Genomic DNA, 17,931 nt, shown 5'->3' on the forward strand with positions numbered 1-17,931 from the left:
CTCCCTTCCACCTTCCCGGGCCAGCTGGTAGAATTGGACAGGCGGTCCCCTTAGGCCACGGCGGCTGGTGCCCCCACCACACGAGGCCCCCCGGAACAACTGAGATAGTTGGGTCGGAAATCCCCAGACTGCGGAGAACAGTGACCGGGGGATCCCTTCCAAACACGTGACTCCCCCGTCGGCTGGGAACAGTGCACTCTCCCGGGCTGCGACAGCTGGCGCCCTCCCGCCACGCTTGGTGCCCCGGGCCGACTGGCTAATTTGGCCGGACGCTCTCCTGTGCTGCGACGGCCGGCGACCCTCCCCGCGTTTGGAACCCCGGGCCGGCTGGCATTCTTCCAAGACGCTTCGGCTGCCGAACCTCCCCTACGGCGAGAGTTTTCCAGAGTTGAGGGACCCACAGCAACTTTCGCTGGTGGAACCCACAGACAGGCGTGTGCCACGGGCGCCACCTACTGGGCAGGATAGGAAGAACAGAACCCAGAGATTGCACAGAAAAATCTTTCAACCTGTGGGGTCGAACACCCGGGGAAATCTGACTAAATGCCCAGACGCCAGCAGAAGATAACGGATCACGCTCAGAAAATTGAACATATGGCCCAGTCAAACGAAGAAACCAATAGTTCAAATGAGATACAGGAGCTGAAACAACTAATGCTGAATATACGAACAGAAATGGAAAACCTCTTCAAAAACGAAATCGATAAATTGAGGGAGGACATGAAGAAGACATGGGCTGAACATAAAGAAGAAATAGAAAAACTGAAAAAACAAATCACAGAACTTATGGAAGTGAAAGATAAAGTAGAAAAGATGGAAAAAACAATGGATACCTACAATGACAGATTTAAAGAAACAGAAGATAGAATTAGTGATTTGGAGGATGAAACATCTGAATTCCAAAAAGAAACAGAAACTATCCGGAAAAGAATGGAAAAATTTGAACAAGGCATCAGGGAACTCAAGGACAATGTGAACCGTACAAATATACGTGTAGTGGGTATCCCAGAAGGAGAAGAGAAGGGAAAAGGAGGAGAAAAACTAATGGAAGAAATTATCACTGAAAATTTCCCAACTCTTATGAAAGACATAAAATTACAGATCCAAGAAGTGCAGCGCACCCCAAAGAGATTAGACACAAATAGGCGTTCCCCAAGACACTTACTAGTTAGAATGTCAGAGGTCAAAGAGAAAGAGAGGATCTTGAAGGCAGCGAGAGAAAAACAATCCGTCACATACAAGGGAAACCCAATAAGACTATGTGTAGATTTCTCAGCAGAAACCATGGAAGCTAGAAGACAGTGGGATGATATATTTAAGTTACTAAAAGAGAAAAACTGCCAGCCAAGACTCCTATATCCAGCAAAATTGTCCTTCAAAAATGAGGGAGAAATTAAAACATTCTCAGACAAAAAGTCACTGAGAGAATTTGTGACCAAGAGACCAGCTCTGCAAGAAATACTAAAGGAAGCACTAGAGTCAGATAAAAAAGACAGAAGAGAGAGACATGGAGAAAGTGTAGAAAGAAGGAAAGTCAGATATGATATATATAATACAAAAGGCAAAATGGTAGAGGAAAATATTATCCAAACAGTAATAACTCTAAATGTAAATGGACTGAATTCCCCAATTAAAAGACATAGACTGGCAGAATGGATTAAAAAACAGGATCCTTCTATATGCTGTCTACAGGAAACACATCTTAGACCCAAAGATAAATATAGGTTGAAAGTGAAAGGTTGGAAAAAGATATTTCATGCAAACAACAACCAGAAAAGAGCAGGAGTGGCTATACTAATATCCAACAAATTAGACTTCAAATGTAAAACAGTTAAAAGAGACAAAGAAGGACACTATATACTATTAAAAGGAACAATTAAGCAAGAAGACATAACAATCATAAATATTTACGCACCGAACCAGAATGCCCCAAAATACGTGAGGAATACACTGCAAACACTGAAGAGGGAAATAGACACATATACCATAATAGTTGGAGACTTCAATTCACCACTCTCATCAATGGACAGAACATCTACACAGAGGATCAATAAAGAAATAGAGAACCTGAATATTACTATAAATGAACTTGACTTAACAGACATTTATAGGACATTACATCCCACAACAGCAGGATACACCTTTTTTTTCAAGTGCTTATGGATCATTCTCAAAGATAGACCATATGCTGGGTCACAAAGCAAGTCTTAACAAATTTAAAAATATTGAAATCATACACAACACTTTCTCGGATCATAAAGGAATGAAGTTGGAAATCAATAATAGGCGGAGTGCCAGAAAATTCATAAATACATGGAGGCTCAACAACACACTCTTAAACAACAAGTGGGTCAAAGAAGAAATTGCAAGAGAAATTAGTAAATACCTAGAGGCAAATGAAAATGAAGACACAACATATCAAAACTTATGGGACGCAGCAAAGGCAGTGTTAAGAGGGAAATTTATTGCCCTAAATGCCTTTATCAGAAAAGAAGAAAAGGCAAAAATGCAGGAATTAACTGTCCACTTGGAAGAACTGGAGAAAGAACAGCAAACTAATCCCAAAGCAAGCAAAAGGAAAGAAATAACAAAGATTAGAGCAGAAATAAATGAAATTGAAAACATGAAAACAATAGAGAAAATCAATAAGACCAGAAGTTGGTTCTATGAGAAAATCAACAAGATTGATGGGCCCTTAGCAAGATTGACAAAAAGAAGAAGAGAGAGGATGCAAATAAATAAGATTAGAAATGAAAGAGGAGACATAACTACTGACCTCACAGAAATAAAGGAGGTAATAACAGGATACTATGAACAACTTTACGCTAATAAATACAACAATTTAGAAGAAATGGACAGGTTCCTGGAAAGACATGAACAACCAACTTTGACTCAAGAAGAAATAGACGACCTCAACAAACCAATCACAAGTAAAGAGATTGAATTAGTTATTCAAAAGCTCCCTAAAAAGAAAACTCCAGGACCAGACGGCTTCACATGTGAATTCTATCAAACATTCCAGAAAGAATTAGTACCTACTCTCCTCAAACTCTTCAACATAATCGAAGTGGAGGGAAAACTACCTAATTCATTCTATGAAGCCAACATCACCCTCATACCAAAACCAGGCAAAGATATTACAAAAAAAGAAAACTACAGACCAATCTCTCTAATGAATACAGATGCAAAAATCCTCAATAAAATTCTAGCAAATCGTATCCAACAACACATTAAAAGAATTATACATCATGACCAAGTAGGATTCATCCCAGGTATGCAAGGATGGTTCAACATAAGAAAATCAATTAATGTAATACACCATATCAACAAATCAAAGCAGGAAAATCACATGATCATCTCAATTGATGCAGAGAAGGCATTTGACAAGATTCAGCATCCTTTCCTGCTGAAAACACTTCAAAAGATAGGAATACAAGGGAACTTCCTTAAAATGATAGAGGGAATATATGAAAAACCCACAGCTAATATCATCCTCAATGGGGAAAAATTGAAAACTTTCCCCCTAAGATCAGGAACAAGACAAGGATGTCCACTATCACCACTATTATTCAACATTGTGTTGGAAGTTCTAGCCAGAGCAATTAGGCAAGAAAAAGAAATACAAGGCATCAAAATTGGAAAGGAAGAAGTAAAACTATCACTGTTTGCAGACGATATGATACTATATGTAGAAAACCCAGAAAAATCCACAACAAAATTACTAGAGCTAATAAATGAGTACAGCAAAGTAGCAGGCTACAAGATCAACATTCAAAAATCTGTAGCTTTTCTATACACTAGTAATGAACAAGCTGAGGTGGAAATCAAGAAACGAATCCCATTTACAATTGCAACTAAAAGAATAAAATACCTAGGAATAAATTTAACCAAAGAGACAAAAAACCTATATAAAGAAAACTACAAAAAACTGTTAAAAGAAATCACAGAAGACCTAAATAGATGGAAGGGCATGCCGTGTTCAGGGATTGGAAGACTAAATATAGTTAAGATGTCAATCCTACCTAAATTGATTTACAGATTCAATGCAATACCAATCAAAATCCCAACAACTTATTTTTCAGAAATAGAAAAACCAATAAGCAAATTTATCTGGAAGGGCAGGGTACCCCGAATTGCTAAAAGCATCTTGAGGAAAAAAAACGAAGCTGGAGGTCTCGCGCTGCCTGACTTTAAGGCATACTATGAAGCCACAGTGGTCAAAACAGCATGGTATTGGCATAAAGATAGATATATCGACCAATGGAATCGAATAGAGTGCTCAGATATAGACCTTCTCATCTATGGACATCTGATCTTTGATAAGGCAGTCAAGCCAACTCACCTGGGACAGAACAGTCTCTTCAATAAATGGTGCCTAGAGAACTGGATATCCATATGCAAAAGAATGAAAGAAGACCCATCTCTCACACCCTATACAAAAATTAACTCAAAATGGATCAAAGATCTAAACATTAGGTCTAAGACCATAAAACAGTTAGAGGAAAATGTAGGGAGATATCTTATGGATCTTACAACTGGAGGTGGTTTTATGGACCTTAAACCTAAAGCAAGAACACTGAAGAAGGAAATAAATAAATGGGAGCTCCTCAAAATTAAACACTTTTGTGCATCAGAGAACTTCATCAAGAAAGTAGAAAGACAGCCTACACAATGGGAGACAATATTTGGAAACGACATATCAGATAAGGGTCTAGTATCCAGAATTTATAAAGAGATTATTCAACTCAACAACAAAAAGACAGCCAACCCAATTACAAAATGGGAAAAAGACTTAAACAGACACCTACCAGAAGAAGAAATACGGATGGCCAAGAGGCACATGAAGAGATGCTCAATGTCCCTGGCCATTAGAGAAATGCAAATCAAAACCACAATGAGATATCATCTCACACCCACCAGAATGGCCATTATCAACAAAACAGAAAATGACAAGTGCTGGAGAGGATGCGGAGAAAGAGGCACACTTATCCACTGTTGGTGGGAATGTCAAATGGTGCAACCACTGTGGAAGGCAGTTTGGCGGTTCCTCAAAAAGCTGAATATAGAATTGCCATACGACCCAGCAATACCATTGCTGGCAATCTACTCAAATGAATTAAGGGCAAAAACTCAAACGGACATTTGCACACCAATGTTTATAGCAGCGTTATTTACAATTGCAAAGAGATGGAAACAGCCAAAATGTCCATCAACAGAAGAGTGGCTAAACAAACTGTGGTATATACATACGATGGAATATTATGCAGCTTTAAGACAAGATAAACTTATGAACCATGTAATAACATGGATGGACCTAGAGAATATTATGCTGAGTGAATCCAGCCAAAAACTAAAGGACAAATACTGTATGGTCCCACTGATGTGAACGGACATTCGAGAATAAACTTGAAATATGTCATTGGTAACAGAGTTCAGCAGGAGTTAGAAACAGGGTAAGACAATGGGTAATTGAAGCTGAAGGGATACAGACTGTCCAACAGGACTAGATACAAAAACTCAAAAATGGACAGCACAATAATACCTAATTGTAAAGTAAACATGTTAAAATACTAAATGAAGCTGCATCTGAGCTATAGGGTTTTTTTTGTTTTTGTTTGCTTGTTGGTTTGTTTGTTGTTGTTGTTTTTTACTATTACTACTACTTTTATTTCTTTTCTTTATATTAACATTTTATATTTTTTTCTGTTGTGTTGCTAGTTCCTCTAAACCGATGCAAATGTACTAAGAAACAATGATCATGCATCTATGTGATGATGTTAAGAATTACTGAGTGCATATGTAGAATGGTATGATTTCTAAATGTTGTGTTAATTTCTTCTTTTTTTTCTTTCCGTTAATAAAAAAAAAAAAAAAAAAAAAAAAAAGAACATAAGAACTTATATAAATTCCCATAAAGGACCAAAGACTTTTTGCTTCTTGCAAAATTGCTATTGAAAAAATTATCCAGTGTATTGTATAGTACCCACAGTATTAAACATATCAAAAGCAAAATCAGAGGAGGAAAAGTGTCATATCCTCTGAAAACAGAACTGGCCTGTACCACTTTATTAGAAAATGATAGCATTAATGTTTACCCGAGATTTCCAGGAAGCTCAAAACTAAAATTTTGAACCTGCTCCATTAATTACTTTGTATTCTTCTACTCTTGCCTTACTGTAATCCCCATCAAGTCACTTTCGGAAAGAGGAAGTATAAAGTTAATAGATACTGGAATTAAATGTCCAGAAAGCTGAAAGTGGAGTCACAATTGATTTTTTATGACTATATGTGACTCATGGTTAAATCCATTCATTAATTTCTGGTATTTAGGGAAGTTCTCAATATCAGAGACAATGCTACGCATTTACCAAATTCCATCCACTTTCTTCTTTCTGGACATCCATGGATATACTTACACTTCTTGCCCTCCCTGCAGTTAAGTTGGCACTACATGAGTGGATTCTGTCTGGTAGAATTTAGATGGAATAGATGTGCATCCCTCCATGCATGCCCCTTAGAATAGTCCACATTACCTTCTTGTCCTACTTCAGCAACCTTGGAAGCCATACGAGAGAACATCATCACAAGAGGGTGCAGCCTTCATCAGCCTGCATCCCTGTGTTACTATGTGGAACAGAGGCCCTCTGCATACTGAGGTTGAATATGTAGCATAAGTGTTAAACTTTTTTCCCGTAATAAGACACTGGGATGTTTCAGAATTAATTTTGTTACCACAAATGTCCTTTTCTTTCCTGACTGGTCTGTGAGATAGATGATTCACAGAACCCTTCATAAATATCCTCACCCTTTACCTTTGACTTGAATTGCAGCCTCAAACACTGAAAAACATGCAAAAATCTTTGGCCTCCTCCCTACATGGTTTTGAAAGTCTAAACCTGAGCAGCTAATTCCTTCTTCCTCCCTTTCCTCTGGATCCTTCAGAACTGTTTCTTCTCCTCAAGATAGACTTAGGAAAGCTATTTTTTCCTACCACAGGCTTTTTCCTTATATGTGGCTAAAGCTGGAATATTTATTTTTATTAAACAAAGGTTAAAGCAAATTTTCTCTGAGAAAGAGAGATGAAACGTCTTGAAAAGGTACAGTGAGAGCTTTGTGTTTGTGTTATAACAAACTGATTTACACAAGGGGTCAGCTAGGATCAGGCCTAAATATGGGGACCAACAGTGAAGGACAAATAAAAAGTTCAGTCCCAAACCTGGCCATTATGGCCCTATAAAAAGAAACTTAGTCCAAGTGAAATTGGCTAAACTGTCCACAGAATATTTCCCACAGGCTGGAGTTATCTGAGGTGCATTCCATTAAGCAGTTAAATTTTTAGTAACACAGTTTGAAGAGTAGAACCTATCAAGCTAGCTTAAGTTGAGGATTGTTTATCACTTTCTTGATTCAGTGAGAATCTCCAACTGTTTCCACTGAGCTCCAGTCAAGTACACATGTGGCAGCATGCCTTTTCCCACTATTACTGCCATGTTAGGTGCCAGAGCCCCACCTTCTTCTTCTGGGATCCCACCCTGCTTTTCTTAATGGATTTCGAGTGAAATGGTGTCTTGCAAGGTGGAGGAAAGGGTATCCATGTAGGATAAAGTGAACAAGGACAGAGAAATCTCCAAGTACAAGTATCATCCTGATGGGCCGTCAGTAGACCATGGCTAATGATAGTGACAGTGAGTCCTCACTAGACAAGAAGGAAAGTTAGCATAGAACTTGGGCATAGGTGACGTACCATGGTCACTGGCGATGAGACTGCACGGTCAGCACCCACACCAGGCTGGAGTAATTCTACCTGCTCAAGTAGCCCTTGGAAACTATGAGGGTACTGACAAAACAAATAATCCTTCTGGTTCTCTTCTCTTGACTTCAGCCCCAGTGCACTTTCTTTCTAATTAACTTCCTCTCCCCACATTACTTCTCCTTCCCCAGACTTGGAGAATCCTTTTTGACTCTGGGGAAGCTTGATACTTATTATCTTTTCTTCACAATATACTGAATATGAAGATAGTCCTTTCCCTTACTCTTGGATCTAAATTTCAGAAACTAAAAAGCCATGAAGAGGCACCTTTTGTCTGTGCTCTCTGCTATTACATTCCTTCCCTGATAACAAGAAAGTTACAAGACATTTTTAAACTTGACCTTCTCTGATGGACAGGTCTTTTAATGTCAATGATTTAAATTCTTAATTTATGTCATTAGGAAATATCAACATAAAATTTGAGAGACCTCAGGCTACAAATGATCTTTTTAAAAACTTTTCTCTTTTTCTGTTAGGCTTAAAGTCATTGTTAGACTAAATCTTTAAGTTAAATGAGTCTTTAATGACCTATGAAGAAAATCTATAATTATAAAATGCATCTAAATATTAAAGCATTATATATTTATAATTAAATGCTTAAGAAGTGATGAATCATTCCATTAAAAAATCCCATTATGTGCACATTATAAACATTTCTCACAAACCTATTACTGAAATATTGCCATTTTATCATTTATAAATCTTACAAGATAAGAAAGAGAGAGAAAGCATAAGCATCTGTGTGTTTAAATTTGAATGAGGGTGGTCAGCTGATATTATATCAGAAAGGCCACAAGGTCCACAGGCAATTCCATTTTTCGTATCCCCATCAACACTTAAGGGTTTACTAATTAGCACTGGAAGTATAAGAAATGTGTTTTCATAGCTGAAATGTGTGGCATATTAAATAACATGATGAATGCCAGATATGGAAATTCCACTGGGAAAATTCAAAGCACTTAAGATATGTCAATTCACTAAAATATTTTTAGAGTTATGGTCCACTCTTGGAAGAACAGAGTATAAGACCCTGACAAGGCTTCTGACATACTCCCTTAGGGATGGCCCCTGAGCCTTCATCTCTAAATAGTCTTCTATGAAGCCTTACCAAGGGGACTTCTATTTGGTGGATGCCAACTGCAAGATGAATAGAATGCTACCTCTGAAATGAAGTCGTGCCTGCAATTCTACTAGGTGGTGGGTGGTCAGACCATTCAAAAGAGCACCAAACAGGGACTTTATGGAATTTACAGAGCAAATTGTATAAACTGTTTTGTGCTCTTTGACAAATTGCTTCTCTAAAAAAGGTCTATCTGTGCAGTGAAATTTGACCTATGATTCGCTTTCTTGAAAACCTGGCAATAAGGTTATAAGAAGTAACTAATCCTCACCCATTTTAAACTCCTGTAGAGGCTACTCTAAGAACTTAAGTGGTAAGCATGGCCAAATTGGCCAAGAAGGATAATAAAATATAAGACAAAATAATTTAGTTATTATAAATATATTTTTCTGCTACAGAATGTTTCCAGGCTATAGAATGAGCGCCAAGGTAATAATTCACTTCTACAGTCAGCAAAGGGTAGTGCCAGAAGTGAAAAGTTCCAAAAGGTGCCATAGAAACACCTCCAAGATTGCACAGGCATCTGGATATGCTATTTATGGTTAGCCATTCCAGATGGGGAGACAACTGGTCCTTCTAAATTTACTTGAGGATTGGTTTACCAGATTTTCGGGAGCTGTGGATGGCCTGGGTCTTCAGTGTTTTAGTATATGTGTTTGTGGGAAACCCTGGGAGACAAGGCAAGGAATAAAACAGGAGCTAACAGTATGACAGTTTCCCTTTCTAAATAGACAAATAAGTTTTGTGGGCAAATCAACCCATAATGGATCATAGGAATCTCTGGCAAAAAACTCATGTGTACAAGAATGTACACTGAATTAAATCTATTTTCAGTCATCATTCAACCAGGTGATGAAAACTTAATTTTGTTTATTTTGAGGTTGCTTCTTTCCTCAATTTGGGCCAAATTCCTGGGAAATTACATGGTGCCAGAGCTTGGTGAGGTGAAGTAGGAAGGGGTATATACATGTTAGATCTGATTGTCTACATTTGGATTCCCCTGGTAACAGATCTTGAGACGAAGAGTCACATACACATAGTTTGTTTGGAGATGATCCCAGTAAACATTGGTAGGAGAGAGGGAAGTAAGAATGGGAAGGAAAGATCCTCACTGTGATTGACTTATCCTGCTAGGAACCCTGAGGTTCAATGTAGAACATGATTCTTTGAATTATCCCACCTATATACAAGGGAGCTTGGGTATGTCATTTTTACTGCCCCACTAATTAGCCTGAGGGGGTAGGTCAAAGTGGAGATGCCACCATACCCATCCTGCTTTTTCCAGACCATGCTATCGAAGTACACAATGCATTTCTATTCTGCATACTTGCTTTCACCTCCCAATTTATGGAATACCTACCTCTAGTCTCCTGCTGACCTGATTTCGGGGTCTGATTCATGTTATATTCTTCCAACACTGGTTTATCTCCTGAGAACTTTAAAAGGCTGGGCTACTAGTTCAAGTTTTCTTGTTTTTTTCTTCATTCCCTTTTGAGGCAATGGATGCCTCAGTTCTAGCAGTGTAAAGAGGAAAAGAAAATACAAAGAAAAAAGAAATATATATATATATATATATATATATATTGGTAACTATTCCAAAAATACCATGAAGCCATTCTGTCAACCCTGCTGATTAGCCTTTTGCTTTATGAAAATTTTATTAATTCATTAAGAAACAGATACTATCAATTTGGGAACAGTAAATTTCTTTCTGTGGCTGTTTTATTTCAAGGGTTATAGTAGTATTTATTTGAACAGATATCCCTAAAATTTCACAGGTCCCTCTTTTCCATCCAGGAGGTGTTCAGCACATCATTTCTCTCTCTAAATGTGAAGAGTTAACCTTGCTACACTTTCTGGATATACTGTAAGAGGCCCCTTATTTTACAGATTTTCAAATGAGACAGAGCTGAGTATTATCTCACAACTCATGCAAATTAGGTGCCAAAAAGGCTATTGAAAAGGGAAGATGGTATCATCTGTCTTGCAAGGGCATTACTCAGATTGACAGCCCCACATTTAACCTCCTATTTTCCTTCCCATGAATTAATAGTTTGGCTTGCCCTCCCTGAGAAGTCATCTGCTTTATTGAAATGACATTCCAGCTACACTGGGGAGAACCACCAGACAGAATCTGTCACTTGTTGTCTTTGTTCTGCTCAGCTGGAAAGATCCATACCTGAAGGATGGAATGTGCTGGAGAATGTTTAAGGAAGGCCTTTGAAGTGATTGATGAGAAGGGCAGAGCAGGAAGCAAGGACTCTTGCCTGATTTTCAGATGCCTCCATGTTTTATGGAACTCTATCAGTGTCAGCTCTCCTGGGCTCTGCCATCATTCCAGCATTTCCCGTGATGTCCGAGAAAGAGTATGTCCTTTGATAACGCCAGATTCATTCACCCATATACTATTTGACACATTATTATGATAGTCACCCCATAAAAATATGAGCATAATTCAACTCACTCCATGAAAATATGAGCATCTGCACAACACTAGGCATCATTTGTGTTAATATTTTCAGACAAACCTAGCATTAGAGCCAAACTCTCGACACAAGAGGTATACATATATCTGTGAGAGGAATGTAATTAGGAAATGTGTCTAGGAAACTAATCATTCAATTGACAAAAAGTTATTGAACAACTGCTGCATTCTGGGGACTATTCTAGGTGCTCAGAATATAGTGGCAAATCAGACAAAGTTACTGCCCTCAAGAGTTTATAATCTTAGTGGGAAGAAAGAAACACTGTGCAAAAAAAAAATCAAATAAATAAACCAGATTTGGGATAAGCATAAGTGCCATGATGGAACCTGTATTAATTAAGGTTCTCTAGAGACACAGAATCAACAGCGAACACTTGCAAATATACTATTTATAAAAGTGTCTCACGTGACCGCAGGAATGCAGAGTCCAAAATCCACAGGGCAGGCTGTGAAGCCGACCACTCCGATGGATGGTCTGGATGAACTACACAGGAGAGGCTCACCAGCTGAAGCAGGAATGAAACCTGTCTCCTCTGAATCCTCCTTAAAAGGCTTCCCATGATTAGATTAAGCATCACTCATTGTAGAAGACACTCCCCTTTGGCTGATTACAAATGGAATCAGCTGTGGATGGAGCTGGCATGATCATGATCTAATCCTATGAAATGTCCTCATTGCAACAGACAGGCCAGCACTTGCCCAATCAGATAAACAGGTACCACAACTTGGCCAAGTTGACACATGTCCCTAACCATGACAGAACCAAAGCAGGGTAGGGTGAGAGTGGTAAAGAGTGGGGTAGACACACTAGAGTAGGGTGGTCTGAGAGGGCCTCTCTGAAGAGCTGATGATTGAGATGATACATGCATGAGAAACGGAGACAGACTAAAATCAAACCATTGTTCAAAAGTGCAAAACCCTGAGATACAAATGAGCTTGGAATGGTCCAAGAACTGAAAGGCTACTGTGGCTAAAGAGTAGTAACTGAGTTAGAGGGAGAGAAAGGGCCAGAACCTACTGGAATTGGTGGGAAGACAGTGGAGAATTTCACCTGGGAGTGGCCAGATCTGAGTTCTAAAAATATTATTCTTTGTGAAATATAAAAATTTGGAAGTGGCAGATCAAGAGTGAGGCAAAGACAATGGTTGGGAGATAGTAGTATATTCCAGATGAATAATAATGGGGATTTAGATCAGGGTGTTTGGGTAAAACAAACCACATTGATTTTGAATCAGAAATCTCACAATCAGTTCTTTATTCTAAAACTATTGGACACTAGAAGAAACAGATTGAATTCCTGTTTCCCTACTCAGAAATTTTTTTGTGAGGACATGCTTGGGGAAAAAAAGGAAGCGAAAAATAGAGGTAAGGTACATTGATACTGCCATTTATAGCATAAATAAAAGCAGGATAAGTGTTATCAGACAAAGGCCATGGATTCTTTTGCCTAATGAGCTCAATAACCAATTCCTGAGACACCAGGATTTCTAAGAGAGAAAGAGTTTATTACTAAGCATGTAGTAGGAGAGCAGATGGCCTAGTGGCCCCAAATCTCTCTCCCTAAACTACAGTAATTCTGAGAGTTTTCTTAGAGAAAGGATGGGCAAGTTTAGGATAATGAGCACAGTGGCCCCAGATGATGTGATTAGATAGGATCTAATTATTGAGCATGTACAGATTGATTGCATGCTTAGTCACAGAATGTGTGTGAGAAAATGGCAGAATACGGTATAGGTGGCTTGTACCTTAAAGTCTAAACTACTGTGCATGCCAGGCAGGCTCATTTTATTTAGATCCAGTCTCGGTTATCAAGATTACTTTGGACTTCAAGTGAGTTAGTTATGGGCTAACCCAAGACCCTTCATTAATAAACACTAGGGGCTGTTTATACGGATTGCAAGACTTTAAAGTTGAAAAATTGGATGACTGGATACAAATGAAGTTTAGCCACAGGTTTTTACAATTACAGGGGCAGAAGATAAGATCTCTATACAATCATCAGAGATCGAGGCAGCTGGATTACAATTTAGAGATTTCAGGAGTTTCCCTCTGTCTACTGCAATATACCAGAAAGCAAAAAGGAATATCTATATAATAATTCAGTAATCAAAATCATCCCTTAAATCCTGATTTCCTCAGTTACATAAATTTTAAGAATAAACACCATTTCAATGTTTTATGATTCCATGCACTATTTTTCAGAATGGAAATCAATGGTTACAAGGCAGGTGTGAAAGGCAGACTCAGCTACAGAAAAATAATTTTACAATAAAGCTTATCTTCATAGCAGATGAAAGAAAATCCCGAACAAGGAAGTCTACCACTCGGACAGGGAGGAAAAACTTACTTAAATGTAGTCTTATTGGGACCCAGCTTCAACTTAATTAACTGGCCCATCAAAGTTCTCTTTATTTCCAATTTCTTATCAGTTCAAAGCTAGGCCTTTCATGAACAGCACCCCATTTTTATAAACCAAGTTTCCACAGGTCCAAGGAGGCAGTATCTACTCTGAGCAGGATTCTTTATTTTAGTTATTCCCTTTTCAATCAAGCTGGACAAAAGGAAGCATATAATGTTTTATCATAGATTAAATTCCATAGGTGGTAGCAGTGGAGATGTAAGGAAAGAGACAGATTCAGAACATAAGAGATGAGACCAAGAAGATCTGCTAGTGGATTGGAAATCAGGGATAAAGATAGGGGGGAAATCAAGGCTGATTCCTTGACCTAGTGCCTGAGCAATGATATAGCTGTCTATGAAAGTAAGTGGCCTTTTCCTAAGGTGCTTTAGGGGTTGGTTCTTATTGATTTAATAAACAGTCCAGGTCTCTTGGGAGTAGAGATACTACTTACTTGAGTATGTTCACTAACTAGAATAGTAACTCTAGTAGTTAAATATGTATAGATTGCTGTATAGTCAGATTCGAATGGAAAACCATATTAATGAAGATGTGGAATCAGAGGACAAAGTTTTCTTTTCTTAGCTGGAAAACCAATTTTTTATAAGATATACTAGTAATTATGACTATAATCACCAACATTTGAGTGGTTATTTTGTACCAGTTTTTAGGGTATCAATATTATTATTATTATTATTATTATTATTATTATTATTATTATTATTTGCATTGGTAGGCACCGGGAATCGAACCCAGGTCTCCGGCAAGGCAGGCGAGAATTCTGCCTGCCAAGCCACCGTAGCCTGCCCTAGTTTAGGGTATTATTTATGTGTTGTTTCATTTAATCTTCACATTACCTATCAGGTAGAAATTGTTACTGTCCACATTTTACAGATGAGGAAACTAAGACAAAAGGTATAAAACAGCTGGCCCGAGGCCACATGGTTAGCAAGTGGCAAAGCCAAAATTAGAATCCACACTGACACAAAGCCTGAGCTCAGGACCACTAGGTTTCACTACTTTCCAGGGATGAATGATGTTTCTATATTCTTGGGAGAACAGCCTTTAAGCAGAGTCTATACGTGAACCAAGAAACTCTATGGAAGTATCCCTCTTAGAGAAGAAAGCAGAATTTTGAGGAGGGTGGATGATGCCATGTGACGTTGCAGAACTGAGGAGCTGCTCTCTGCAGGGCTATGCCCTCACTGCTACACTGGCACAGGATGACCTGGTGCATAAGATGATAAATCCTGTCTCTAGAATTCCGTTTGTTGCAGACTGTTCCACCACGAATGGAAAGAGTGGCTTTGGGCTAGTATCTCCTTTGGGCTAGTATCTCCATGTCTGGGACCTGCAACCCCTGAGGGCATTAATATGGGGTTTCCCTAAAGGAAACATCAGTGGGTTCTAAATGTTAACTTCAATGCGTGGGTTTCAGGATAAGACCTAATTTATGTTCAGTTCTGCCACATACTTGCTTTGTAACTTCAGGAAAGTCACATTCACTTTTCACCCAAAGGTTTCTCATCTGTGCAGTCACACTGGTAATATCTTCAGCTCACAGGGTGCAATGAAATAATCAAAGTAGAACATATGGCACCCTGTTCGACACCATGATAGGTCTCTTCCTTGCCAGCAGCAGCGGAAGTCATCTAACCTTGTCTAGGTGAGGGGAAATTATTTTTACTACATGGGATAGAAAAAATAAACAACATAAAGACTCGGAATATAAAATAGTATTTAATTAAATTCCCCAAAGCTTGACTGTTACTAGGATATTTTCTTACCTATTCAAACCCAAAATGTAGTCTCTCTCTTTGAACAGCTTTGCACATAATTGTGTCTATGCCGTTAACACCTATTTGCATTCTCTAAATCAGTGTATTCTTCAAAACCACAGGATGTTAATAAGTGCCACCCACATGCACAAAAGACCTCATGGTCACACGAGATTTCAAATTTACACAGGTTTCTTTATCACAAGATTTCTGAGTGCATTTACTGTGCTTATTGAAATCTCTGAGAGGAGGATGTATGCAGCATTTCAAATTTAATTGACCACAGAACCTTTCCTGATGTAGCACTCCACAATCAGTTGTTCTGCAGAACACTCATTGGCAAACAGTGCTTTAATTATTTCTAGTGTGTCAGTGTTGTCTTCCAGGTTAAACCGTAAGTTCCCAAGAGTAGAGAAGTAATTTCCTCTTTTGTATTCTCCATAATACAGGCACAGTGCAAGGAATAGAGCATACTCAGGAAGCCTGTGCTGACTGATAACATTAATTATTTAATCAACATATATTTCCTGTTTTCAGAGTTCTGCTATGGGTTGGATGTCACCCTAAGCACTAGGAAAATGGAAATTAATTAGAGCCCCTGCTCTCAAGAAACACAAAGTCCAGCAAAGAAGAAAGACAAGTTGATAGATAATTGTAATAGTACACACTAATTAGTATAGTGACATATTTACAAGGCCTGGGGGTGACACATAGAAGGGAGTGATGGCTTCATCAGGGGAGAGGATTGAAAAGGCTCCACCAAAAAATGACGCTTGAACTGAAACTTGATACTGAGAAGGAATTGTTTTGGCAGGCAAAAGGTAAAAAGGCATTCCAGGAAGAAACAAAGGGCATATCTATCCCAAAGCAGAGGAAATAAAGAGTTTAACTTGATTGTTAATCGTAAGAATTCTGTATGGCTTGTATGTAAGATGCCTTTGGGGCTACAGTGGGAGATGGAGAAGAGGAGGTGGGGGAGGTACGGAGTACCTGGTATCTTGTGTGCCATTTTAAAAAGTTTTCATTGTGTTTTGGACCTTGGGGAGCCAGTGACAGATTTGGGGGCCATAGGTAGTCTCAAGGAAGTTTTTAGGAGGAAGAAAAAGGTAGAACCCAGGAACCACCTGCTCCCTACCATATTCCTAGTTTGAGAACACTGCTGATAATAACGCAACATGATATTTGGTTTCCTCCTAATTTGATTTCCTAATTGAAACAAATCCCTATAATCTCACTCCGATGATACCATAAAATCAGTGTGGTTGTCATTCTAGGTAATCACACTTGGAATAATGGTGTCCCTCCAGTGTGAGGAATTATGAATATTTTGACAAAAAAAGATAAAGATGAAGGGTTATGGGAACCTGTGCATGATAATATATTAAACAGATCTCATCTGGAAATCCCATGATATCTAAAGAAGAGGATTAGAAGCATCATTGGAGATATTTCAGGTTTATTGTTTTTAAAATTTATTGCTTAATATGAGAGGATAGAAGGAGGAACTTTGCTTGAAGCATGCACTGTAATACAAGAGCCAAGTATGTCATAATACCAGCAATTAATAAAATTAATGGGGGAATTTAGTGTATACTTTTCAATATGTTAAAAATTATAATGAATGTTCCTTGAAGGATTCTTCTAGAGTAAACCTCAGAGTGAAGCCCTTCTCTTGAAAACATAAATTGAGATAAATTTCTGCACCTTAAGATGATGCCACTATCTTCTTCCCTCTCTCCCCCGTACTTCACCTGATTGGCAATCCTCCTCACACTGCAACATTTCATTACCATATGTGCAAGGAGAACCAAAATCCACTGGGCACATTTTCAGAGTAACATGATTTCACAGAGCATCTTCAATTCCCTGCAAGATGGAACAGGTGTTTAATTAGGGTTCTCTAGAGAAACAGAATCAACAGGAAATATCGATTAATATAAAATTTATAAAAGTATCTCATGTAACCGTTGGAACATAGACTCCAAAATCTGTAGGGCAGGCTGTGAAGCTGGCAACTCCAATTTAGGGTCTGGACGAACTCCAGAGGCTTGCTAGCCAAGCAAGAGAGACCGTCTCTTCTGAATCCTCCTTAAAAGCCTTCCATTGATTAGATTAAACTTCACTCATTGCAGAAGACACTCCCCTTGACTGATTACAGATGGAATCAGCTGTGGATGCAACCAGCGTGATCATGGTTTAATTCTATGACATGTCCTTATGTCAACAGACAGGCCAGCACTGCCCAGCCAGACAAATGGGTACCACCACCTGTCCAAGTTGACACATGAACCTGACCATGACAACAGGAGATCAAGAAAACCACCTTAAGCCAGACTCAGA

The sequence above is a fragment of the Tamandua tetradactyla genome, chromosome 6 (genome assembly GCF_023851605.1).
Source record: "Tamandua tetradactyla isolate mTamTet1 chromosome 6, mTamTet1.pri, whole genome shotgun sequence".
Classification (NCBI taxonomy): Eukaryota; Metazoa; Chordata; class Mammalia; order Pilosa; family Myrmecophagidae; genus Tamandua; species Tamandua tetradactyla.